At 40.5% G+C, this 17801-nt stretch overlaps 1 long non-coding RNA gene across 1 annotated transcript; it reads left to right on the top strand.

The window, feature by feature from the left end:
- Positions 1–5374: 5374 nt before the first annotated feature.
- On the top strand, positions 5375–15137 carry LOC141370366 (uncharacterized). The gene is made up of 3 exons (XR_012374348.1): positions 5375–5481; positions 10809–10873; positions 14989–15137. It is a non-coding gene; the product is annotated as an uncharacterized lncRNA (long non-coding RNA).
- The last annotated feature ends 2664 nt before the right edge of the window (positions 15138–17801 follow it).

The raw sequence follows: 17801 nt of genomic DNA, 5'->3' as shown, positions 1-17801 counted from the left end.
CTGAAGTGGAACGAAAGTGGAAGAGTATTAGCAGGTAGGATAGGATGGCAGAGGGTCAGGTCTCGTAGGGACTTCTCAAGCCATTGTTAGGATTTTGTCTTATTACCAGAAGGAGACGAGACGACATTGGATGGCTTCTAACAGAAGAGTCACATCATTTGATAAGTTTTAAATGGATCACACTGGTTGCTGTTTGGATGATTGACTGTAGGCAGTAAGGGCGGAACGTAAGAAGCTAGTTAGTAGAGGCTACGGCAATAATCCAGGCGAGAGATTCTAGTGGCTTCATTACTTTTCTCTTTTCCAGAACCTGTATTGTCTCTCTGACATCCAGGGTATCAAATCCCAATCCTTCTGTTCTAGAATTCCAAGTCAATTCAATATTTATAAACACTTGATAGGCACACTAATACGTTGAAGGTGTTGTATTATGAAGAAGTTGGTGCATCTGCCCATAAAGAGTTCATGGCTATGGCTGACCTCACTGTCATCAATAAATCCTAGATGTGTTGGATTTAGAGTAGCAAACCTTGTTTTATATAAATGGCTAAGGGTTGCAAGAAAGTAAGGTGGGGGTTGCTGGCAAAACAAAGAGAAAATCTGGGGGAAAAAAACAGTTGCAAGCAGAGCCGAAGCTTCAGCTGCTCAGGGTGGGTGTTGTAAGGAGAAAAGTCCGTCTGTTTATATATATTTTTTTAAGATTTTATTTACTTATTTGACAGAGAGCACAAGCAGGGGAAGAGGCAGAAGGAGAGGGAGAAGAGGGCTCCTCACTGAGCAGGGAGCCTGGAGGCAGGGCTCCATCCCAGGACTCTGGGATCATGACCCCAGCAGAAGGCAGACACTGACTGAGTCACCCAGGAGCACCAAGCCACTTTTCTTTTTTTAAACAGAGGGACTGCTGCACCTGGGTGGCTCAGCCGTTAAGCGTCTGCCTTTGGCTCAGGTCATGATCCCAGGGTCCTGGGATGGAGCCCTGCATCGGGCTCCCTGCTCTGCGGGGAACCTGCTTCTCAACCTCTCCTTCTACCTCTCCCCCTGCTTGTGCTCTCTCTGTCAAATAAATAAAATCTGAAAAAAAAAAAAAAACAAGAAAAGAGGCTTGGATTTCAACAATCATTACTTGGAGGCAGAGGATGAAATCTTGAGACTGAGGAAGATAGGATTCGGAACTAAAATCCTTGAAGAAAGCCAGAACAATCATAGGGCTACATCGTTTGAAAGAAGAGACTAGAAAAAAATCCGCCTACAGATAATACATATGATAAAGTATGTGTATCCAGAATGTATAAGAACTCTCAAAATTTAGTAATAAGAAAATAAACACCCCAATTACCAAATGACAAAGTGTTTGAACAGACACCACACCAAATAAGACATTTGGAAGACAGGAACATGAAAAGATGTTTAACTCATTATGATGAGGGAAATGCAAATCAAAACCAAAATGAAATTCTACTTTGCACCTATTAGAACTGCTAAGATTTAAAAAACTAACCATCCTGGGGCACCTGGCTGGCTCAATTGGAAGAGCATGAGACTCTTGATCTTGGGGTCGTGAGTTCGAGCCGCACCCTGGGTATAGAGATCACTAAAAAAAATCAAAAACAAAATTTAAGAAGACTAACTGTACAAACTACTGGAGAGATTTGGAGGAACAGGTGCTCTCATTCACTGCTCATGGGAAAACAGTTTGCTAATCTCCTAAAAGTTAAACCTACCAAACGATCCAGCCGGTCTATGCCTAGATATCTATGTAAGAGTTTGGAAAACATATGTCCATGCAAAGTCTTGTGCACAAATATTCATAACAGCTTTATTTGTGATAGCCAATCTGGAAACAACCCAAATACTCATCAACAGGTAGACAGATAAGTCATAGGACATCAATACCATAGAATAGTATACTGAACAGTAAGATGTTGAACACATGCTCCATAGAGCGTGACATACACAGTGACATGAGTGAATCTCAAAATAATCGTACTGAATGAAAAAAGCCAGACCAAAAAGGAGAAGAGCTAATACTACATTATTCCATTTATATAAAATTCTAGAAAATGAAAGCTAATCTATAGTAACAGAAAACAGATCAGTGGTTGCCTAGGAAGGAAGGTAGTACTGAAGGCAGGTCCAATGAGAAGGTCCAAAGAGCCTTTTGGGGGTGACGGATGTGTTCATTATCTTGACTGCGGTACTGGTATGTTGGTTGTAAACACCTGTCATATGTTTTGACTAAATGAATATTATTTAGGAACACAAACATTGGTGAGTAAACTATAAAGGAAGCAAGAAAACTATTGGTATAAAAGTCCGAAGAGTTTATCTCTGTCAGGAGGAGAGACGGAAGAAAGGTCAGAGTAGCACCCTGGAAATGTCCTGTTTCTTGACCTCTGTGGGGGTTTCTTGGATTTGCATTTTATAATTATTCATTAAGCTGTTTTATGTTTTATGTAATTTTCTGAATTTATGTTTTATTTCATAATAAAAAAGAAAAAGAATAAGCAATGGTTACTAAAGTCCTAATAAATTTAAGTAAGTCTTGAGACTATAAAACAAACTTAAGAAGGTTTAAAAACAGATTAGGATATGGGCGCCTGGGTGGCTCAGTCATTAAGCGCCTGCCTTCGGCTCAGGTCATGATCCCAGGGTCCTGGGATCGAGCCCTACATCGGTCTCCCTGCTCTGCAGGAAGCCTGCTTCTCCCTCTCCCACTCCCCCTGCTTGTGTTCCCTCTCTCGCTGTGTCTCTTTCTGTCAAATAAATAAATAAAATCTTAAAAAAAAAACAGATTAGGATAAAAGTCGTTAACAGAACATATAAAACTTGAAATGTTTCAAGATCTCATCTCTATTTATCTCACTAAGTCCCATGGATTTAAATATATTTATATGCTGACAAGTCCCAGATTTTTACCTCTAGTTTGCTTCCCTGTTAATTTTCAGGCTTGTATATCCAAATGTCCATTTGCATTTTTACTTGAAAGTCAAAAAGATCTGAAAATAGGGGCGCCTGGGTGGCTCAGTCGGTTAAGCGACTGCCTTAGGCTCAGGTCATGATCCTGGAGTCCCGGGATCGAGTCCCGCATCGGGCTCCCTGCTCAGCGGGGAGTCTGCTTCTCCCTCTGACCCTCCCCCCTCTCATGTGCTCTCTCTCTCATTCTCTCTCTCAAATAAATAAAATATTTTTTTAAAAAAAGATCTGAAAATAACATCCTGACATCATATTGGCAAAACTATAGAAGCATTCCTATTAAATGATGAATAATACCATATTACCTATTGCAACACTATTATTTAACATCATCCTGGAGCTTCCAGTTAATGCAATAAAATGAGAAAGAAATGAGTAGGGAGACGAGAAGGGGTAGCAGAGAGAAAGGGAGGGAGAAGGAGGAGAGGGGTCATAAAGGAATGGGAAAGAGAAGAAAAACTGCAGTTATTTGAGATGATAAATTGGTTACATAAAAACATCTAAGAGAATCTACAAACTATTAGAACTAAGAAGAAGTTTAGCAGGCTGCCAGACTGCTACTCTCTCTCAGTAAACGGAAATCAATAGAAGCCCCATCATTAAAATTTACCAATCAGATAATGTGATAGAAACACAGCTATAATTCAAAGTAGCAATAAAAAAATTAAGTACCTACAGATAAATCTAGAAAAAGCTGTCTCCACTCTTTAAAGATAAAATTATATAGCATTATTGAATGCCATAAAAGAAAACTAGAATAAATAAAAATGTGTATCATGCTTATGGAAAAGAAGATTCAATATGAAATTTAAAAATGACAATGCTTTCCAAAATAATGTATGAATTCAAGATAATTCCAATCAAATTCACAGTGGGATTTTTTTTTAAGATTTTATTTATTTATTTGACACAGAGAGAGCACAGCAGGAGGGGAGCGGCAGGCAGAGGGAGAAGCGGGCTCCCCGCTGAGCAGGGAGCTCGACGTGGGGCTCGATCCCAGGACCCTGGGACCATGACCTGAGCCGAAGGCAGACGCTTAACGACAGAGCCACCCAGGTACCCCCACAGTGGGATTTTTTTAATGGAACTAAACCAATTGATTCTAAAATTTATATGGAACAATTAATATTTAAGAGTAGCCTAGAAAATTCTGAGAAATAAGAACAAAAAGGGGAAATTTACCCAATCAGATTTCAAGGCTATAATAAGCTGTAATCATTTAAATATCAGGGTAATTTGCAGAGCTAAAGTAGATGACTGGAACAGAGAAATTCAGAAATACATTTTATCATAAATACGAACTTGTTCTATTAAAGATGCAATCCTACACATCAGATCGGGAAAGGCAAATAATTCATAGATGTTGGAAAAACGGACTCTCTGCATATGAAACTTTAAAATTAGGTTCATACTCTAAATTTCTAATTTTAGGTTCTTCTACCTCTACATCTTGTTAATTAATAATGTAAACATTAATGTATAGATTAATCACCTAAACTGGTGATTCTTTTTATAGATTTTATTTATTTGTCAGAGAGAGAGCACAAGCAGGGGGAGTGGCAGGCTGAGGGAGAGGGAGAAGCAGGCTCCCCGCTGCGCAGGGAGCCGGACGCGAGGCTCGATCCCACGACCCCCAGGGATCACGACCTGAGCGGAAGGCAGACGCTTAACTGAGCCACCTAGGCGTCCCTAAACTGGCGATATTTTTTAGGGCAGTTTTAGGTTCACAGCAAAATTGAAGGGAGATAGAGAGATTTCCCATCACCCCTGTGATATAGCCTCCCCAATTATCAACATTTCCACCCCAATAGTGGTACATTTATTACAGCCGATGAACCTACGTTAACAGATCATAATCACCCAAAGTCTATAATTTATTTATTTATTTATTTATTTATTTATTATTTATTTATTTATTTATTTATTTATATGTCAGAGAGAGAGCACAAGCAGGAGAGCAGCAGGTAGAGGGAGAAGCAGGCTCCCCGCGGAGCAGGGAGCCCGATGTGGGACTCGGTCCCGGGACTCCAGGATCATGACCTGAGCCGAAGGCGGCCGCTTAACCGACTGAGCCACCCAGGCATCCCAGTCTCCAGTCTAAAATTTATTTTAGAGTTCACTCTTAGTGTCGTACATTCAGAGTTTGAATAAATATATCATGGCATGTATTCATTATAGTATTGATACAGAGAATTCTCATTGCCCTAAAACTCCTCTGTGCTCTGCCCGTCCATCCTCCTCCTCAATCCCTGTCAATCACTGATCAGTCTCTTGTCATTTTGTCTTTTCCAGAATGTTGTATAGTTGGAATCATACAATATGTAGCAGCATTTCATTTTTTAAAGATTTTATTTATTTATTTGAGAAAGCGAAAGTGAAAGAGATCACAGAGGGAGAGGGAGAAGCCGACTCGCTGCTGAGCAGGGAGCCTGACACGGGGCTCGATCCCGGGACCCCGGGACCATGACCCGAGCCGAAGGCAGACACTTAACCGACAGAGCCACCCAGGTACCCCTGTAGTAGCATTTCAGATTGGCTTCTTTCACTTAGTAGTATGCATGTAAGCTCCCTCCACGTCTTTCCATGCATGGCTTGATAGCTCATTTCTTTTTAGGGCTAAATAATATTCCATTGCCTGGGGCACCTGGATGGCTCAGTCGTTAAGCGTCTGCCTTCGGCTCAGGTCGTGATCCCAGGGTCCTGGGATCGAGCCCCGCATCGGGCTCCCTGCTCTGTGGGAGGCCTGCCTCTCCCTCTCCCACTCCCCCTGCTTGTGTTCCTGCTCTCGCTGTCTCTCTCTCTGTCAAATAAATAAGTAAAATCTTTAAAAATAATAATATTCCATTGCCTGGATGTACCACGGCTTATTTATCCACTCACCTACTGAAGAACATCGTGGCTGCTTCTAAGTTTTGGCAATTCGGGAAAAAGTTGCTATAAGCATTCAAGTGCAAGATTTCACGTGGAAATAAGTTTTCCAGTTCATTTGGGTATATAGCAAAGATTGTGATTGTTGGGTCACATGGTAAAAGTATGCTGAGTTTTATAAGGAAGTTCCCAACTGTTTTCCAAAGTGGCTGTACCATTTTGCATTCTCACCAGCCATGTATGAGAGTTCCTGTCGTTCCACATCCTCGTCAGCATTTGGTGTTGTCAGTGTTCCAGATTATAGCCATTCTTAATAGGTGTGTAGTGATATTTTATTGTTGTTTTAATTTGCATTTTCCTGATGACATGTGATGTGGAGCATTTTTTCATATGCTTATTTGCCACTTGTATATCTTCTTTTGGTGAGGTGTCTAAAGTCTTTGACCTATTTTTTAATCAAAAATAAGGTGTTTCATTTACTCATTTTTGAGTTTTAAGAATTTTTTGTACATTTCTGGGTAACAGTCTTTTATCAAATATCTTTTGCAAATATTTTCTCCCAGTCTGTGGTTTGTCTCCTCATTCACTTGACATTGTCTTCTGCAGAGTGAAAGTTTTTCATTTTAATGAAGTCCAGCTTATCAATTATTTCTTTGGGATCTGTGTTGGATCTATTTCTGCCTTTGGTGTTGTATCTGAAAAATCATTACCATACCCAAGGCCATGTAGGATTTTTCTATGTTACCTTCTAGTTTTATAGTTTGTGTTTTACCTTTAGGTTTGTGATTCATTTTGAGTTAATTTTTTTTTGAGAGAGAGAGAGAGCGTGTATATGGGGTTGGGGGAAGGGCGGAGGGAGAGGGAAAGAGAGAATCCCAAGCAGAATCCATGCCCAGTGTGGAGCCTGACATAGGGCTCAATCTCACGACCCTGAGTCAGAACCAAGAGTCAGACACTTAACTGACTGAACCACCCAGGTGCCCCCACTTTGAGTTTATTTTTGTGAAGGGGATGAGGTTTTTGTCTAGATTCATTTCTTTGCATGTAGATGTCCAGTTGTTTCAGCACTATTTTTTGAAAAGATTACCTTTGCTCCATTGTATTTCTTTGGTTCCCTTGTCAAAGATCAGTTGACTATATTTATGTGGGTCTATTTCTGGGCTCTCTATTCTGTTCCACTGATCTGTTTGTCTATTCTTTTGCCAATACTACCTTGTCTCAATTACTGTAGATTTATAGTAAGCCTTGAAGTCAGGTAGTGTCAGCCCTCCAACTTTGTTCTCCTTCAATATTGTATTTGTTATTCTGGGTCATTTTCCTCTCCACATAAAGTTTAGAATTAGTTTGTCAATATCCACAAAATAACTTGCTGGGATTTTGATAAGGATTGCATTGAATCTATAGATCAAGTTGGCAAGAACTGTCATCTTGACAATATTGAGTCTTCCTATCCATGAACCTGGAATATCTCTTTACTTATTTAGTTCTTCTTTGCTTTCATTCATCAGAGTTTTGTGGTTTTCCTCATATGATCTTATATATAGTTTGTTAGATTTATACCTAAGTATTACGATTTTCTGGGTGATAATATAAAAGGTATTGTGTTTTTAATTTCAAATCCCATATATTCATTGCTGGTATATAGGAAAGTGATTGACTTTTACATATTAACCTTGTGTCCTGCACAATTACTATAATCACTTATTAGTCGCAGGAGGGGTATTTTTTGTTAATTTTTTCAGATTTTCTATCTAGACAATAATATCATCTGCGAAGACAGTTTTATTTCTTCCTTCACAATCTGTATACCTTTTATTTCCTTGAATGTTTAAATAAATTTGTAAAACTTATGGACAACAATCAATAGTACTGAAAGCCAAGTCATTTTCTGGTTTTCTAGAATCTCTATTAAGACTTTAGGATATGAGGGGCGCCTGGGTGGCTCAGTTGGTTACGCATCTGCCTTTGGTTCAGGTCATGATCTCAGGGTCCTGGGATCAAGCCCCATGACAGGCTCCTTGCTCAGCCTGCTTCTCCCTCTCCCTCTGCTGCTCCCCCTACTTGTGCTCTCTCTCTCTTAATAAAAAAAAAAAAACTTTAGGATATGAAATATTTTTTTTGGTTACTGCAGCCTGAGTGTAACTATGAACATCTAAAGGCTTCAAGGACTCTGTGCATAACATTTACATCACAGAAATTGGTTAGGGAAGAATTCATAATTATATATAACCTATTTTAACTCTCCAAAAGGAGATGAGTTTGAACCGGTGGGGGAGAGAGAAAACAGAGGAGAACAATGAAGTTAATAGACAGTGAATATCTCTAATAATGAATCTTATGTTCTCCAGACTCATCTCAGTGGGGAGATGGTGTGAAGAAAACCCTAGATAAGTTGGAGGGAGCTCTCTAAAGCAGGGGGAATCTGTCTTGCTGCTCAGGTTGTTCATTGAGAGCATTGTGAGACATACAGCAAGCAGAAGACTCAAATATCAATGATTTTGTGAAAGTCAAAGCAAAACAGATGGATCTGAGGGTAACCACACTGAGATCTATGTACCTTACTGTAGTTTGGAAAATTCCTATTCCACGGATGGGTACAGAGGAGGCTGATATAAGGCAGGCCAAGTAAATGTGGACTAGTGGTTAGAATAAACAAGAGAGTGCACAATCTATCAGGGGCCCTCACTGGGACCAAGATCATCACAGTGAATGCCAGTGAGGGCGAAAGCCAAAAACCAGCAGCGATTAGCTATGGCTTAACTTATGCCAGCAGAAGATATAAGCCAAACATGGAGCCGGAGTCTGTTCTACCTACTGCCATGCCAAGACAATATAGAATCCTCCAAACCTCATCTCACTGTTTGTACTGAGGACACAAAAAGGAATAAGTGTTCCATAAATCATGCAATTCAAAACAACAACCACAAAAGCAGAAAGGGAAATTTTGGTATGTTACCATGTGGATCAGTTGATGGTGGTTCACTTGTGGTTTTTTTGGTTGATGTATTTGATTTTTGTTAAATTTGAAATAAATTTGATCTAGAGAAAAGCTGCAAAATAGTACTGAGAGTTTGCATATACTCTTTACTCAGTTTCTCCTACCATTAACGTTTTATATAGCCAAGGTATATTGATCAAATCTAAGAAATTAACATTTATACAATATATTAAATAGACCATACACTTTTTTCAGATTTGTAATTTTTTAAAAATTTTTTTGAAGTTTTATTTTTTTATTTGAGAGCGAGAGAGAGGGAGAGTGAGCACGAGAGAGAGAGAGAGAGAGAGCGAGCGCACACACCAGTGGGAGGAGAGGCAGAGGGAGAGGGAGAAGCAGACTCCCTGCTGAGCAGGGAGCCCAACGCAGGACTCGATCCCAGGACCCTGAGATCATGACTTGAGCCAAAATCAGACCCTTAACCGACTGAGCCACTCAGGTGCTCCCACTTTTTTCAGATTTAACCAGTTTTTCCACTAATACCCTTCTTGTATTCCAGGATCCAATTCTGGATCCCACATTACATTGAGTTACCATATTTCCTTAGACTCCTCTGAGCTGTGGAAATTCCTCAGTCTTTCCTTGTCTTTCATGTGCTACTACTTTTGAAGTGCACTGGCCAGGTCTTTTCTGGAATGTCCCTCAACCTGAGCTTCTCACATTTTTTTTGATGATTAGATTAAAGTTAAGCATTTTTTGGAAGACCACTACTAAGGTGGTGTTCCACCTTTCCCAGTGAATCATGTCGGGGAAACATGATGTCTATATGTCTTAGTTCTGGTGACCATTAACCTTGATCACTTGGTTCAGGTAGTGTCCACCAGCTTTCTCTACTAACAGGTTACTATTGTTCTCTTTGTAAGTAATAAGTATCTTGGAGAAGGTACTTGGAGACCATACAAATATGCCGTCTCTCCACAAAACTTTGCCCACTAATGTTAGTATTCTTCAGTAGATTTTTCTAACAAAAATTGTTCCTAGGGTGTTTTAATAGTGATTTTCTATTACTCTCTTTCCTTCTACATTTGTTAAGTATATTTTACTGTGAGGAAGAGTTGTTGCTTTTTCCATTATTTATTTCTATCAGCATGGACTCATGGATATTTATTCTATGGATTATAATCCAGTATTATTGTTGTTTATCATTTAACTTATTCCATTTGCGATGTAAAGCCTAAAATTAAGACCTAATAGGATGTGCTTCCTTGCGATCTAGTGAAATCAGGAGAGCCTCCAATGGCCTAATCACAGTTGCCCTCCTCATTCTGTTCCTGCAGATAAGTCCCATAGCCAAACAATCCTCCTTATCAAGGGGCCCAGGCAAGGTGCCTGCTTATCCTGGAGTAGAGGGTTCCAGTTCCTGCCAAACCATGGAATTATTCGAACAAGCCAGTCACATTCTCCTGCAGGAACCAAGGGGTCACACCACCCTCTGGATACCACAAAACTCGCCTCCCACAGCCGGCACTTGTTCAATGTGCTCCCAAGGGCAACACCTTTGTGTCCTTATATGGCATGGGGTGCCCTGGGCTGTGAGTGTCTATGACTAATACACTTCAGTCAGTCCCATCTGTCCAAGGCTGGGTGTCCCGTGTTTGGCCATTCCCATACCACTAGGGTGGGAATCCTTCTCTCACTAATAGGGTGAAGAGGAAGAGATTAAAACAGCATTTCAAGGGGTCCCTGGATGGCTCAGTCGTTAAGCGTGTGCTCAGTTGTTAAGCATGTGCCTTCGGCTCAGGTCATGATCCCAGGGTCCTGGGATGGAGCCCCACATCGGGCTCCCTGCTCCGCGGGAAGCCTGCTTCTCCCTCTCCCACTCCCCCTGCTTGTGTTCCCTCTCTGGCTGTGTCTCTCTCTGTCAAATAAATAAATACATAATCTTTAAAACAAAACAAAACAAAACAAAACAGCATTTCAAGGCCCTAGGCGTTATCTCAGGCTGTTCCTGTGCTCTCTTGACTTGCAGAAGTGGTTGATTCTTTGGCTGGGCAGAGAAAATACCAGAGGAGTCTTGAACATCTTGTGATGCCGGTAAGAAAGTGCTTCTTTTCATTTTACAAAAGAAAAATACAAACCAACATTGCCCCCCCCCCAAGATTTTGGCAGTTTCCAAAGTTGTAGCCCTAGTAATTCTCTGTCCATTATAATTGTTTTCATATCTCTTACTTAAATTATAATTCTCAAAGGATTTTTGTAACAGTAATACTAAGTCCAGGCTTCCAAGAATGTACCAGGCTTTTTCATTGCATGGAGTCTAGTAACAATTGTGTTCATAACACAACATTTAGAAATGTCCTCTGTGTGTTCCATTAAATTGCCAGATTCTCCACATACGTTGCCTCCCCACGGAGAGCCCTGTTATGCTCCCTGGTAAGTCACAGGAAATCATATACAGTAATCCCCATTTAACCAGCTATCGACTCCTCCAGCAGCGGTCACTCCTGGGAAGCTGGGACTCATAGCAGGAGGCAAAAGAGAGTCTAAACACTGGTACTTCAAAGATGCTGGTCTGAAACTTTCAAACAAAAGAGAGAAACTATACAAAGCACCATGAGCAACTTTGCAATTGCTAATTGCATCCAGAAGGACAGCAAATCATGGATAATCTTTCCAGCCTAAAACGAGTGTATTTTTGTTGTTTTGGTTTGGTTTGGTTTGATTTTGGTTTGTCTGTTTTTTATCTGGGGTTTCAGATGGCTGAGATGTATACCTCAAAATGAAATTCTACCTTATAAATGGAAAAAACTACATTATGGGAAGCGACTATTATGTAACAAAACATAAAGTTAAAACATGAGTTTTGTTCAAGTGTTGGGGTCACAAGCACTATTTTTCTCTAACTAGTTGTGTTTTTTTTAAGATTTTATTTATTTATTTGAGAGGGAGCGAGAGCAGGTGCATGTGAGCAGGGGGCGGGGTGGAGGGAGAGGGAGAAGCAGGCCTCCCACTGAGCAAGGAGCCTGGTGCGAGGCTCGATCCCAGAACCCCGAGACCATGACCTGAGCTGAAGGCACACGCTTAACTCACTGAGCCACCCAGGAGCCCCTAACTAGGTTTAATAATAGACTTATATGTTATTTTTTTTAAAGATTTTATTTATTTATTTGAGAGAGAGAGAATGAAAGATAGAGAGCGCGAGAGGGAAGAGGGTCAGAGGGAGAAGCAGACTCCCCGCTGAGCAGGGAGCCTGATGTGGGACTCGATCCCGGGACTCCAGGATCATGACCTGAGCCGAAGGCAGTCGCTTAACCAACTGAGCCATAGACCTATATGTTATTAAATGTGATTTAAAAACATAGAAAAAAGTGTACTTCAAATGAAAGTTGCTCCCTTAAAGTTGTCATCTTAGAAAAATACACACTTTCCAACAAATATGCTATGGCTTCAAGATCCTTTTTGAAAAATGTTTTTGGAGTAATTTTATAAGCCACGTAAGAAAAATGGGATCACTATTTGAATAGCCACCACCTATTTGTTTAAATCAAAATCACATTCCTTCATTTACTCACCCACTTTATTCACAGCTTTGGCTCCAAATTTTGGCTGCTCCTAAAAATAAAATTGAAACTCCCCAAAAAAGAGAAAAGCATGCGCTACCGCTCAGTCTATTCAAATAACCTGGGACAGACTCGGTAAGAAGTTGCAGCTAGCTTCTAAAACAGTCCAAGTTTCCTTTACCATCTGGTATTTTAAAAATTGACATACCGTTGTCCCCTCAATCATCACATCCAAGATTGGCCCTCTTTCCTTCCTAAAGTAAAAAGGTAACAAAGAAGTTCACGGTCATTTTCTCCGACTACAAGTTCATTAAAACTGAGAGATTAATCAATTTCTTCACAAACTATCAATCTTTCCTCAACCCTTAGCACAGTACTTGGCACATAGTATATGTTGAATAAATGTTTATCTACCAGGCAATAATTGTGTGAATAAATGATAATATCCCCCTAGACACTGATTTCTACCATGTATCAAGAACTCAAAGTTTAAAAACACACAGAAGTCTGTCTACTGTTAGCTCACTGGCCTAATGGCCACTTACCGAAACTCAATGACGGTTTTTATTATGTTTCACGAGTTACAATTTCACCTGCATTACTTTATTTTCCTCCTAGCTCTCTGAGGTAGTTACTTCTGCTATTCCATAGAAGAGATTATGAAATGAAAATATGGGATAATTAGAAACACCTCATTGTAGATAGATGGTAGAGTTGGGCTTCAATCAAGCCTCGCTGTGGGCCTATGAAATAGATCGCTTTTACTACTCCAATGACCCAAGACGATGAGCAATCACCTTCAAACAAACTGACTGTCCTCCCTTAGCAACATAAATTTCAGTTCTTGGCCCTGAATCCAAAATACCAGTAAGGACCCTTACTCACTAGTTTTCTTTGGGAAATCAACTAATCAGAGTAGAGGGTTTTCTTTCTTGTTAGGTCCTCCTTTTCCCGTCTACTGTTATCCCAAGAAGGCAAAGTGAGGACAAAATTCATATCCCTAATATTCGCATACAAATTTTTGTCCTTGTTCTTTATATTAAGGATAAGGAATCAAGAAGATGCACTACTGATCGTCTCCTGGGATAAACAACCATCTGGTTTTCCTAGAACTGAGGGGCTTCCCAGGACCTGGGACTGTTGGTGCTAATACTGAGACAGCCCCAGGCAACACAAGATGGTCAGTAACCACTCTCCATATACAAACCTAGGAAGGTCAGAAATTTTTTGAACCAAATTGCACATTTCTCCAAGACTGCCACCATGTAATTTAGGCTGACTGTAGCCCTCAACACATACTGTTTGACTAACAGACAGAGTGAAGAGTTCACAAGGTTTTGGAAAACAGAAACTATTCACCAACTGTTAAAAGACAATTCTTGCAATCCAACTGATTACCCAGAAGGAAGGCTCTGAAAATAACCAGGCTATAGAAGATGCTGCTCAAATTCTATCTTCTTATAGCTCTTAGATTCATTAAGGACCACAATGATCTATTCTGCATTGACCACACAGTCACTGGCTATTTATTATATACTAGGTCTCTGATAACCAAGGAAGGGGAAATCCTTGTCCTCAAGGACCTTGCAGTCTATTATGGAAGGCATATAAGTCAACAGTTCCCAATGCATCGTAATAAATGCAGCAACAGAAATAAGCTCAAGTCACAGTGACAGCACAGGGAACTGACTTTTTCTTTCTGAAGGTAGAGGAAATCTCAGAGAAGATGAAAAGCCACTGGATCATGGTAGGTGAACTGGAAGTTAACCAGGCAGCATGGTGCAGAAACAGCATTCCAGAGAAGGAGCAGCATGTACAAAGATACGGGGACTTGCCGTTAATAGACTATGTGAGGGAAATTGCAAGCATTCTGATATTTATGGAGCATAAATTATACGAGTGGGAGCAGTTTCCAAGAGAGACAAAGCTGGAGATATTTGTGGGGTCAGAACCCAAAGTGTCTGCTAAGATTGTTGTGTTCTTTCCCAGAGGGAATGGGGAGGCATGGAAGGTTTTCAAGTAGCGGAGTGAGATGCTCAGATTTGCTTTGAAGAAAGATCAGGGTAGAGGATGGAAAGGGCCAGGTCAAGACAGGTCAGAAGGATTGGGACAGAGCTGAATTAACGAGTGAGAGAGCATAATGTTCTCCCATTTTTGTCTCAATTTTTCCTAAGTGCAGAATGAAGAGAATGAAATCCAACTTTCTACTTACCCACACCCGGGCATCTAGTGTGCTACCTTATGCTCTTTGGCACTTATGGCATTACATGAGTTCAATTTCTATCCATTCCCCAAGCTCAGCAGGCAGGAACCAGGCAAATCAAGGCCCCACTTGGTTAGTCAGTATTGCAATATGGTGACTATAACACAGAAGTTATATTTGACTTCATTGACTCCCCTGGTTCTTTTCCATTGTTAAAAGTTTTACATCTAGGGGCACCTGGGGGGCACAGTCGGTTTCCAACTCTTGGTTTCAGCTCAGGTCATGATCTTAGGGTCATGAGATCGAGCCCCGTGTCAGGTTCCATGCTCAGCATGGAGTCTGCTTAAGATTCTCTCTCCTTCTCCCTCTGCCCTCCCCCAATAAATAAATAAATCTTTTTAAAAAAAGTTTTACATCTAAAGATTCTTCCCTTTTTCCCCTTCCAGGTGTCATCCCACAGAGGCAGACTCACCATAGGGTGCTTGCTAGCAGCTTGCAGATAGAAACAAGGCACAGCTGGAGTCTCCAAATGCAGCAGTTCCCTGAAGATTTGCTGAGGCTTCACATCCACTTTGGGAACCAAATAATGGGTGGGGGGTAGAAAACATGAAGCTGTGAGTTTAGTCCCAAGTGTCTTTAGTCCTATGTCTGCTATAGCACTCACCTTGAATTTTCCAGGTTCAAAGGGCTTTGTTACCTCACAAAAGTTGGCAGCCTCCTTTCACCTCTGCCTGTACCCCATCACCATGCCACCAGCAAGGTGAAATGCCACAAAGACTGATTTTCTTGGACACAAGTACCACTGCTGAGAGTTAGCAAACAGGAGACTCATCTTTTGTTATTACAAGCCAGAAATCCTTAGCCTTGCTGTGTGTGTGTGTGTGTGTGTGTGTGTGTGTGTGTGTGTGTGTGTGTGACTAGAACTGTATCAGGGGTTTCTTGGCTTATATATAAGTCTTGGTTCACATCCGTATCTACCCCTTTTCTAATTTCAGCCCATCCTACACCACACACACACACACACACACACACCTCTCTTCCCACCTCCCTTTCTAAGAATATCCTGTCTGCTCTGGTCATCCTGGTCACCCAACAAGGCTAAGAGTGGATCCAGCCTTGTTTATAAACAAACCTTGGCCAACTCAGACCACTTCAATTTCAACTACTTCCGTAGCGTATATTCCATTCAATATATACTGAGCCTACTAGCATCCACTATGTGCCAAGAGTTGCACTAAGCATTTGATAAGATTTGTTCTCATTTAATCTCTGAAACAACCCTATAAAGAAGATGCTGTTATGGTACTCAACTTTTTTTTTTTTTTAAGTCAAGGGGTCATGACATTTTTCTTTTTAAGATTTTATTTATTTATTCATGAGAGAGAGAGAGAGAGAGAGGCAGAGGGAGAAGCAGGCTCCCAAGGAGCAGGGAGCCTGATGTGGGACTCGATCCCAGGACCCTGGGATCATGACCTGAGCCCAAGGCAGACACTTAACCATCTGAGCCACCCAGGCGCCCGGTACTCAACTTTTTAACAAAGTGAGAACTTAGGCAGACACTAATTTGACTTCTTCATATATGCTATGATTTTTTTTTAATTTTTAAAAATTTATTTGAGAGAGTGAGTGAGAGAACACGAGCAAGGTGAGGGGCAGAGGGAGAAGCAGGCTCCCAAGGAGCAGGGAGCCTGATGTGGGACTCGATCCCAGGACCCTGGGATCATGACCTGAGCCCAAGGCAGATGCTCAACTGACTGAACATCCCAGGTGCCCCATATATGCTATGATATTTATTATGAGTGTGTGTGTGTGTGTGTGTGTGTGTGTGTGTGTGTGTGTACCACTTGTTCTACGTTTTTTCCCCTCTTTCTACCTGATCTGGGTTTAGTTGAACACTTTTATGATTCTATTTTATCTCCACTAATTATGTGTTACTCATACCTCTTTTTCTAATGTTTTTACTCATAAAGGCCAAGACTATTATATGCATTTTTAACTAAGTCCTGTTTTTCCCTATAGGTCCCTACAAGTTTTTTTCTTTCTGGGTTTTTAGCTACTTGTTTGGACTGCAAACTTAGTTCTCTGAAAGATCTGAGAAATTTCATTAACTGTCAGTTTGTCCAGCTTCTTTTCTTGTTTTTAGGCTGGGGGCAGTGCTCGGTCAAGCTCTCTACATCTCTGAGCTGAAAACAGAAACTCCGATACATTTTTAAAAATAATTTTGTTTGGTTGTTGAAGAAAGGAAAATATAGTTTATCCTCTTTTTTAATGTATCAAGTTTTATTTAAATTCTAATTAGTTAACATATAGTGTAATATTAGTTTCAGGAGTAGAATTTAGTGATTCATCACATACATATAACATCCAGTGAACGATGTACATTTGTAAATAACATGATCAAAAATATCTGACAAATATGAACTCTGCAGGGTTTTTTTTAAGATTTTATTTATTTATTTGATAGAGAGAGAGAGACAGAGCGAGAGAGGGAACACAGGCAAGGGGAGTGGGAGAGGGAGAAGCAGGCTTCCCGCGGAGCAGGGAGCCCGATGCGGGGCTCGATCCCAGGACCCTGGGACCATGACCTGAGCCGAAAGCAGATGCTCAACGACTGAGCCACCCAGGCGCCCCTGAACTCTGCAGTTTTAAAATTGTTTTCTTTTAATTAGACTGGAAGGATGTGTATATCTTCATGCTTCACTGCCAAAATTGATGTCTAGTTTATGAAGGCACTTAATAAATGCTTATATGATTTTGACCACATTTTAAATTTTGCTTCATACTTTGAAAAAAATAGCGTAAATTATACCCTTCATTATACACATACACACAAAAATTTTCACACAATACATAGAGCAAATACATGAGATACTACTGATAAACTGTCTGAATGCTAGTCTCTGGATACAGAGGAGAATTCACCAAGTCAATTGTCAATTTATGAGAACTGTCTAGAGAGTCAACAAGACTCTCCCTGCTGACTCCTTGCTCACCTTCTTAAAAATTCTAAACTTTCTTTATAGAATGCCCTTTCTCTTTCCTCCTATAAAGACTCGTGCAAATGTTAACTTCTCCATAAAGCTTTCCCCATAGTTCCATCTCAAATAAATTGCTCGCTCCTTTATCCTCTTAAAACACTTTTTCTGGATTCCTATAAATTCATCCTATAAATCCTAAAAGACCCTGGAAATGAAGCAACCAAATAACTTAAATATCTTCAATGAGGAGTTACTATGTGTCATTCATATATATATTCATT

Source organism: Callorhinus ursinus, unplaced genomic scaffold, assembly GCF_003265705.2.
Source record: "Callorhinus ursinus isolate GAN/ISIS: 27379988/994484 unplaced genomic scaffold, GSC_fseal_2.0 scaffold33, whole genome shotgun sequence".
Lineage (NCBI taxonomy): Eukaryota > Metazoa > Chordata > Mammalia > Carnivora > Otariidae > Callorhinus > Callorhinus ursinus.
Note: the sequence above shows the minus strand (reverse complement) of the source record. Positions and strands in the feature narration are given on the sequence as shown.